This window comes from Engraulis encrasicolus, chromosome 10 (assembly GCF_034702125.1).
Source record: "Engraulis encrasicolus isolate BLACKSEA-1 chromosome 10, IST_EnEncr_1.0, whole genome shotgun sequence".
NCBI classification, from domain to species: domain Eukaryota; kingdom Metazoa; phylum Chordata; class Actinopteri; order Clupeiformes; family Engraulidae; genus Engraulis; species Engraulis encrasicolus.
In genome coordinates this window covers 1334059-1343683 of record NC_085866.1, presented here as the reverse complement: position 1 = coordinate 1343683, position 9625 = coordinate 1334059, and positions in this window count along the sequence as shown.

Below are 9625 nucleotides of genomic sequence, written 5' to 3'. Positions count from 1 at the left end.
CCCTGGTGCCCATGCTTTTCAATGATGGATGTAGGTTTAATTTTCCCCCGTTGTGGACGAAGGGATTAGCCTAACACAGCTTGGTTTCATTTTTTCGAGTCGATAAACACATGGAATATTCGAAGGCGTTTTCAATTGCCCTGGTTTACTTTTTCTGGTAACATCCATTCTTAGGTCGAAGAAGAAATGGACCAAATATCTGGTTTTTGCAAATTAAGATAACGACCCCCTGAAGAGACACGGAATAATAATACAAAAAGTAGACCCATGCGTTTACAAAATATCTATAGGCCTATATTGTTCTTAATTTCCCTCGGGATTATAAATGATAGCCTAAAACATGTGGTGCTGTTCATCATCGGTTCAAGTTAAAGCTCCCCGCGTTCGTGTTTGCATTAGACCTAATGTAACCTCTAGCGCAGCTATGCCGGTAGGAGGGGGGCAAGACTAACGAATGGTCTCTGAAGTCAGTCAGTGTCGAGGCGGTCTATAATGGTTAGCTGCTCGACGTGGAAGGCATGCGGCAAGCAGTCTAATATTTGTTTGCAAGGTCTACGTTGATTATATCAAACAAGCTTCGTTGAATAAGGACAAACTTAAAGGTAAGTCAACGGTTTATTTAAGCGCCCAAGGTAGGCTTGTGGGGTTTTTTTTTGTATTTATTGCGTTGTTCCCCTATGAATCCTTTTTAAAGCAGTGTTTGTGCAGCAACCAACTTTGGCAAATCACATTGAAATAACAATGCTCGTGAAATGCACTTATGTGGTGGCTAGCCCTGCGGCAGTGGCTAATTCAGCAGATAGGGTAAGGCTGCATTATTGGGCCTGTGGGTAGGCTATTATCGCGTACCAGTAGGTTCCGATTTCAGGACATAGTCAAGTATGGCCCAAGTTATTTGGTCAAAAGTTCAGTTCCTCCCTCCCAACCCCTAAACATTTTACCTAGCTGCTCCCAAAAAAATTGCCCCTTTCGTGGAATGCAGCATCTAAGTTTGACATCCTTCATCACATTAATTGAATAGCCAATATGCACGCAGTGATGCCGCCGTTTCCACGTGTATTCCACAAGTTTTCACCTTGGCAAAGACGGGGAACCATCTAGCCTATCGAACGAGAAGAAGGCTGGCTGTTTAAAAAAGAATCTGTTTCGGACAAGGATCGGGGCCGGCGTCTTGTTCGTGACAGTTAATCTTGGATATGGAGGAGGTATAGAATGTGTTAGTAATTATGGGGGAGTTGCCCCTGGTTAACACCAGACCTATTCACACGTTGAGAGTGTCTTTCAGATTGAAACGATTGTGTAGAAACTAAAGGCAGTATGGGAGGTTCCAGGCTATGGGGGGAGGGCATTGAAGTCGATTTGGATTAAGGTGGTTGACAAAACGAATTACTGTTGGCTGCGGTTGCGGTTGCGCCCACACAGTCGCCTCTTTCTTTTTCTTTAATTGCCACATTACAATAATATTAATGTTTGAGCCACAGAATCTGTGTGGGGTGCGAAGGTTGTGAACAATAACAGACAATTAGCCTTAGACGTTTGTAAATCAAAAATAGCAGTATGGTAGAGGGACCTCGACATAACCCTGTCACAAACTTGGGCTCCGTCCCTGCGGAATCGCAATGCATCGTTGATTTGCGATCGGATCGGATCGGAATCGAAATCGTTAACCTCCGGATCGTAATTGGATGAATCGTGTGGAGGTGAGGGGAAGCAATAAAACAAATATATTAACGATCCACACCACCCTAATGCCAACTAAACAGAGTTCGGCAGTAAGTACCTGTTAGCAAACCTCCCTCCAGTAACGCTCATTCAGATATGGTAGCGATAAGCTGTCTGCCTAACCGTAAACCTTATATACCTGTGCCTCCCTATGCATACTGAGAGGTTGCTAGTTTCATAAAAGCCCTCTGAGTGGTGGACGGTTGCAGGATGACCTCAATGATGCCTATGTAACAAGTGGTAAGGACAGGAGAGTTTTAAACTCTACATTTCACAGTTTTTCTTACTAAATAGACTAGCCACCCTGGATAAGAATGGGAAACTTACAGCCAGGGACTGTTATGAAAAACCTTAGATTTGACCTCCACACAAGTTCTGTGTGCATTAACGATGGAAACGTGGTATTCCGTTTTAACAAACAAAATAATCTCTTTATTAACAACCAATTAAACATATAAATTATAAAAATCCGGACAGTTTTTTAAAATATTTCTCACAACACTCCCACACACACTCACTCAATCTCACATACACACCTCACACAAATCTGGTACAAAAGGGAGGGGTTCTCAAATACAGGGCAGATCGCACCACCAAGAGGGGGGAGAATTTTATTACTAAGGCCCCCTGTATAGGTCCTTGGATAAGATTCACACAAACACTCGTGCCCATGCACACACTTAAGTGAAAGGTGGAATTATTGCACTCACACACAGGTTAACAATGCACTGCCACTGCAAGTTCACTGCCACACCACGTGACCGGATCCCAACCACCAGGGGGGAAGAGGAACTCCCTCTGGGATCCCTGCGGCCTGTTAAACAGAAAAGGCAAAAGGGATAAATAAGGGGGTTAATCAAAGGGCCCTGCACTACTTGCCCAGCAAATATAAGACAAACAAAATGAAAATAAACTGAGTTTGCAGGGCCCCCACCAGCAAAAATCTAACCTGCCACAGTAAAGAACGGATTGCTACAGGCAAGAGCAGGACTTGATGGGAATTAGTTAGTTACATCAGGCGTTCAGAAGGGGGGGGCATTTGGTTTAGGCTACAAGAAACCGCGCACACTTTCCCCAGTAGTTACAGATACAAAAACAAACAGAATTCGAAATTGAAGTTCCCAACTCAAAGTCAAAAGAAAATAATCAACCAGAAGAAGAAAAACATTCCCTCAGAGGAAAATGTACAAAATAAACAATGACTCGTGCTCTTCACCCACGACATAACAGGAACACTCTCATTCACACAGACCTACATTCCAAGCACCCACATGGGGGGGGGAAAACCCTTCGGCCACATGCCGCCACTGGCGCAAAGTGTAACTTGTGCTGGGCTGCTGAATTGGCTTTCGGAGTAATAGACCCTCGGAATGGAAAGACGGACACTGCGAACGCGTCAGTCCGAAGCACGTTATCGAGGGGGGACAAAACAGCAAGCAATTCAGAGCGAACCGGTACGTCTGCAGCTACACCAAGGCGCCTACAAAACAGAGGGTAATGCGATGTAACTGGACTATAGGTACCAATTTTTACAACGTGATGGAAAGTTTGGTGAAAGCGGTTATACTCACGTTCCCACAACAGCAGAGGAGGAGAGGAGGAAGGACAATAAAGGCTGACGAGTCAGAGGAGGAAAACTCAAAACCCACGCTTACAACAAAAATACATTCATCCGGTTTGACCCGAGTCAAAAAACAATTCAAAACTTTAAGGAGAGAACGTGTTTGTTGTGGCGTTCATCTTGGGTGGCCTACCTGAGGCCAGAACGGAGAGAGCTCTCGGGAGCTTTGGTAGATGAAAAAACAGGGGTAGCCAAACAAACAGCTGATTGGGCACCGGTTAGATACACTTGTACGAGGCGGGAGGCCGTGTCAAGCCAAGTTGAATTTGCAACCAGATCGGCAGTGCAAAGAGTAGACCAGAATGCTGTTTGGATGGACAAAGGGAAAGCACGTTGACCGGACAGCTATTCCTCCTAGCTTGCGAAAAGCCGGCGGTCTCAGCTGGCATTGAAATCAGCTGATGAGATCAGCTGATAGTCGGTGTGACGTGGATGAACGCACGCACCCGCCAAATGATAAAGGAACGGTCAAAGTCCACTTTTGCTTTTTTTTTTTACAATCTACCCCTGGGATTTGCATCGGACGTCCCGGCGATTGATGAAACACTTCCCTGCAGTAAAATGCATATGACTCCTTCAAACGGCGCTTCCTGCTGGACATGGAAGATAGGTGAGGGTTAGAGTGATGACCTGCGGGTTGCATCGAGCAGTCCTTCCAGGTACTCACTGGTTACAGTCGTCTGGATTCGGGTGTGGTGATAGCCGTTTAATCCTCCAGAGAAGGACCTTCAAAGGGGCCCCTCGGGGAGGAGGTGACCATGGGGGTTTCATCACTGCCTTCGTTCCATGGGGGGAACCACCTGATGCGCAGGCGGAGAACATGGAAAGCACTAGCGAGTCCATCACTGACCGTATTGGCCGAATATAAGACGTGGTTTTGAGTTATAAAAATAGTACTCTATGGTGGTCCGCGCGCTAGAGAAAAAAAGTTTTTTTTTTTTTTTTTTTTAACTCAAACTGAATGCGGCCATTTAGCCTATTGCTTGCACAACAATGCCACAAAACTCAATAATGGTTGGTTTAAGAGGATTGTTTTCGTCCATATCAAATTAGTATGATGCTTGTTTCGTTATGACAGTTGCACAGCACGTATATCTACTGTCAATGTCAACGCCGATGCGGGACGGACAGTGCAAGGGGAAAAACCTACAACTAAAGTCAATCTCGGTTCGTTGCTCTGCTTTTATTTGTGTTTGTTTTTACAGTCTCATCAGAAAGCTTGGTGTTCTCTCTGGTCAGCGACAACACCACTAGAAACTAAAGAAATGAGGGTGATTTGACGAACAACCTGGTAGGCTAAGTAGTGGATGCTGTCATCAGCCAATCAATGGTTCATCTGTCGTGTGCGCTGAAGTAGGAAAGCGGCGCTTTGACACGCGGTGGCCTTTGACGATATGCCTCGCAAACGATGCTTGCAACAACACAGAATAATGGTTAGGGCAAGAGGATTGTCTTGTTCATTATAAAATCACTAGGTGTTTTACCCTTGGTACGGAAATGAACTATCGATCGACTTTTGAATGTTACGTGTCCTGATAGGCAGCGGCGATGGGTTTCAAGTGCAATGCGTCAAATCTTACCTTTGGTCTACGTTCGGTTTCTACAGTCCAAACGGAAAACTTTGATGCATAAAATGAACGGCGATTTGGCGAGACGGCTGTGGTTAGATATTGCTGTCAACAAAACATTTCACAAAATCTGTGATGGCCACCAATAGACATTGCCTATCTCTAGGCTACTGGACTGGTTGCCTGGCTGGCGCCAGGAAAGCTCTGAGTGTAGGGCTATGTGAGTCGCACTGTTTAAACAGGCGGGCCCAGGCGGCTGTAGCCTGTAGGTGCCTATTGGCGCTTGACAGGTGAAGTGAGTAAAGAAAGGAAAAGGATATGACAGGATAAGCCATCTGTGGTCTTATATCATGGAAATTCCATGAAAATTATATTGTGAAATTTGTTCTTTGTAAAAAGCCTCAGATTTTCCAACAAATACGGTATTACCCCAAGCTACACATTGATAATTGTCACAACTATGTTAAACTAACCCATTGTAAACCAAGGCTAATCAGTAATAGCCATTACACATTTCAAATTACACATCAAGTCACTCATTGCAATTAGCCCAACTCAATTACGATAAACCAAGGCAATGCATACCAGCAATAGGTACACTGTGCAGGAAATGGTCAAAAAAGGTACTGCAACTATGCTGCTCATTAAAACTGGGTTGCCTATTGCCAAATTTTGTCTTTTCGTGAAAGTTTATTAAGTAATTAACTTACTTTTTCTAGTATGGCCCAAGTACAGTCATTTCTGCAGCTAAAAAGGCCTATTTATGGAAAATAAAATGGCTGACCACGGAGAAGATTCCCCTTTTCATGTCTGAAAAGTGCAATTTTCCCAGTCATAATACATACTTAGAATTTGATGGTGGTGGTAAGTATTCATGAAAAAGGTAACATTAGTGAATGGGTAGCACGAATGCTGAAAATAAACAACTAAAAATCTCACACAGTGTCCCTTTAAGTTACCTTACAGATCAACAATAAACTAGTGACTATTTCAGACAATCACGAATTACAATTTACCGATGCTGAAGACTGCAGTAGGCTATTATTCTACCTGGGCAAAGCAGTCAATTATATCGACAGGGTTGTACCACAATCAGGAGGGAAAGCAATTAGACTACATTTCCCAGAATGCACACGCGACATACTCGACATACGCGACAGCGACAGCGCGTGAAACGCGGGTTCAAAACATTGCTGCAATACGGAATACGGATGCGTGGACTACGTAGCTTTGACTAAAGTAATGAAAGTAATGAAAGCGACAAGCGCAGCGTTTAACTAAGCAGGACAAGGGACATACAGTGGTAGGCTAGCAACAACAACACTAGTTTTAGATTAGTTAATGGAAACTGAGACTCTTGGCGTCTCTCTCTCCTGACGAGACGGCATGTCAAACAAAGCAAGCACGCTCCCACTTATAGTTTGCGTAAGCATCTTATTGGATGATCACTAATCACTTGGATTACTACTGGAATGCAACTGGCTACCCCCAAATTCCTGGCTACCCCCTTCACCAACCAGGTAAAGTGACCCAATCGCTAATTCACCTGCACTAAATTGCTCAAGCAGAAAATCTCCCGCTTGCTTCGCGCAACACACGATGCAACATCAGTTATACAGGCAGGGAGAAATTGACAGATGGCTAGTCAGAATGAAGAAAGGAAAGGTGTTGTGTCTCATCTCTATGAAGAATAGCATACCACTATTTTCTGGAGGATTCCAAGAAAGAAAAAAAAACAGATAGGCCTAAACAATGAAAACCAGGACCAAACCATTTATTCCTTTGTCTGTCTTACTTGAAGTGTTTACTGTTTTGTGTTAGATTAATCTTATTTGAGGTTTGGCATTTGATTTATTTATTTTTTTCTATGTACCGTTTTTTATGTCTGTTTTGAAATAATCACAAGTGGGGAAAAAAAACTGAAAATGTGTTTATAAATGAATGATTGTTCTGAACTTGAATGAACTTGAATGAACTTTGAATGAACACAATAAAGTATATAAGAAAGGAGACAAAGACAATGAGAAAGAGAGAAAGAGATAAAGAGAGAGAGAGAGAGAGAGAGAGAGAGAGAGAGAGAGAGAGAGAGTGTGTGTGTGTGAGAGAGAGAGAGAGTGAGAGAGAGAGAGAGAGAGAGAGAGAGAGAGAGAGAGAGAGAAAGAAAGAGAGAGAGAGAGAGAGAGAGAGAGAGAGAGAGATGCTACTTTTTTGACAGTCCCTAAGCAACTCAGTATTCCAGCTGGCCACACACTCACTTATGCATAAGCACACACACACACATGCACACGCACACACCAACAACACAACCATCACACACACACCAACCACACAACCACACACAACACCACACACACACACACCACACACCACCACAACACACTCACCACACAACACACACACAACACACAAACACACACACACTCATACACACACACACACACACACACACAACACCAACCAACACACACACAAACAAAACACCACTCATACCACACACACACACACACACAACACACACACACAACACACACACACACACACACACACCAACACACACCACACACGGGCACACACACACGCACACCACCCCCCCCCCCCCCCCCCCCCCCCCAAAACCACAACACACTACACACACAACACCCTTGGAACCCTCCCCTGTTGCTTCTGGGGTGTGCGCGCCAACACCACACACAGAGGAGACACACACACAATACAAGCACACACACAACCACACACCACACACACAAAACACACACACACTCATTACAACCAAACCAACCACACAACACACACAACACACACACAAACAGAACAACCACACACACAACACCAACCACACCGACACCACACACAACAACACAAACCACCCACTGTTAAACCTCCCCCTGTGCTCTGGGGGTGCGCGCCGACACCACACAGGAGGAACACTACACAGACATCACTAACCACACCACAACACACAACCACCACCACACATCACCTCACACAACAAACTACCAACCACACACTCAATTACAACACAAAACCACCACACACCACATCAGAGGAAGGGTGGGGTTGTGTGTGTGTGTTGGTGTTGGTGGTGGGGGGTGTGTGTGTGGTGGGGGGGGTTGGTGTGTGTGGTGTTGGTTGTGGTTGTTGTGTGTTGGGTGTGGTGGTGTTTGGGGGTGTGTGTGTGTGGTTGTTGTGTCCTTAAGTGTGTTGTGGACAGGAAAACAGATAGGTGATTTCCTGTCCTCCTTGGGCGGTGGTTTATCCCCTTGTAACAAATGCCTATTCCGTTTTTCCCCTGCCCCCGCCCCTGAGGGCCCCGTTCGTGCGCCACTAAAGGGGGTTTCCCCACCCCCCCCCATAACCATGAGCGTCCCGCCCGCAAACCTAAAAAGGGTCCCCCCCCCTAACCCCTTGGAGGCGATTGCTCACTAAAGGGTCCCCGCCCCCCCCTTACCCCTGTGCGTCCCGCGCCACCTTTAAGGGTCAACCCCTTACCCTGAAAAAAGCTGGTCCCCCCCCGCAACTCCTAAAGGGTTCCACCCCCACCCCCCCCCCTCCTAACCCTGAGCCGTCCCCCGTCGCCACATAAAGGGTGGGTCCCCCCCACCTACCCTGAAAGCGTCCGCACACTAAAAGTAAGGGTTTTTTTTCCCCCCCCCCTTCAACTTCCCCCCTGAGACGTCCCACGCCACCTAAAAAAAAAGGGTCCCCTCACCCTACTAAAAAACCGGTAAATCCTTGCTTTCCAGCTTCCCCCATTCACCTAATGGTTACACTATCATACACACACCACAACACAACCACACAATCATACCAACCACCACACACACACACACCACACACACACCAACACAACCAACACTCCACCACCCACGAAACCACACACAACACACCAACCACAACACTCAACCCCCCACGCATGCCACCCGCCCACGCGCACACCACCACAACAACACCACACAACCACACCAACCCCACCACACACACACCACACTCACACACACAACACACCACACACACACACACAACACACAAACACACACAAAACCACCAACACACACCACACCCAAAACAACCACACAAACCACATCAAACAAATACATCCCACACCAACAGACAACAACACACGATTTTTCCTCAGTATTACCCCTCCCCTGAAAAACCCGGGAGAACCATTCCTAAAAACCATCGTGGTTTTAGTTGGCTAAAGTTTAGACTTAGTTTTTAGGGCCCCCCCCCGTACAGGCAAAAGTGGTGTAAACTGTGCCCTTAAATAGAATAGCCCCCCTGGAGGTGTGTCAATTTCCAAGTTTTTTTATTATGGAACAATGAGAGGCCCACTAGGCCCCTTTTCCTTTTCATATTAGATGAAAATTTTTTACCTTCTACCAGAAGAAAGTTTTTAAACTGTTAAGAAAAACTTCCATTTTATACGTGTTGTTTTTTTTTTTCAGAATGTCCCCCAGACAGGGCAACTTCTTGAACCCGTCCCCGAGTTTTACTGCAGGAAATGTTTTATTTTATATTAATGGCTCCCAAAAATATTGGAACATGGAAGACGTCAGCAGCAGGCCCAAGCAGACATTAAATTCTCCCCCTCTGTGGAAATTATCTCCTCGTCGCAAGAAGCCTGTTTTGTGGGCCCCTCAAAACGTTCTCTGAACCCCTGGGGGTTTAAATATCCTGGGCCACCAAAATGGGCCCCTTTACCAGATGCAAA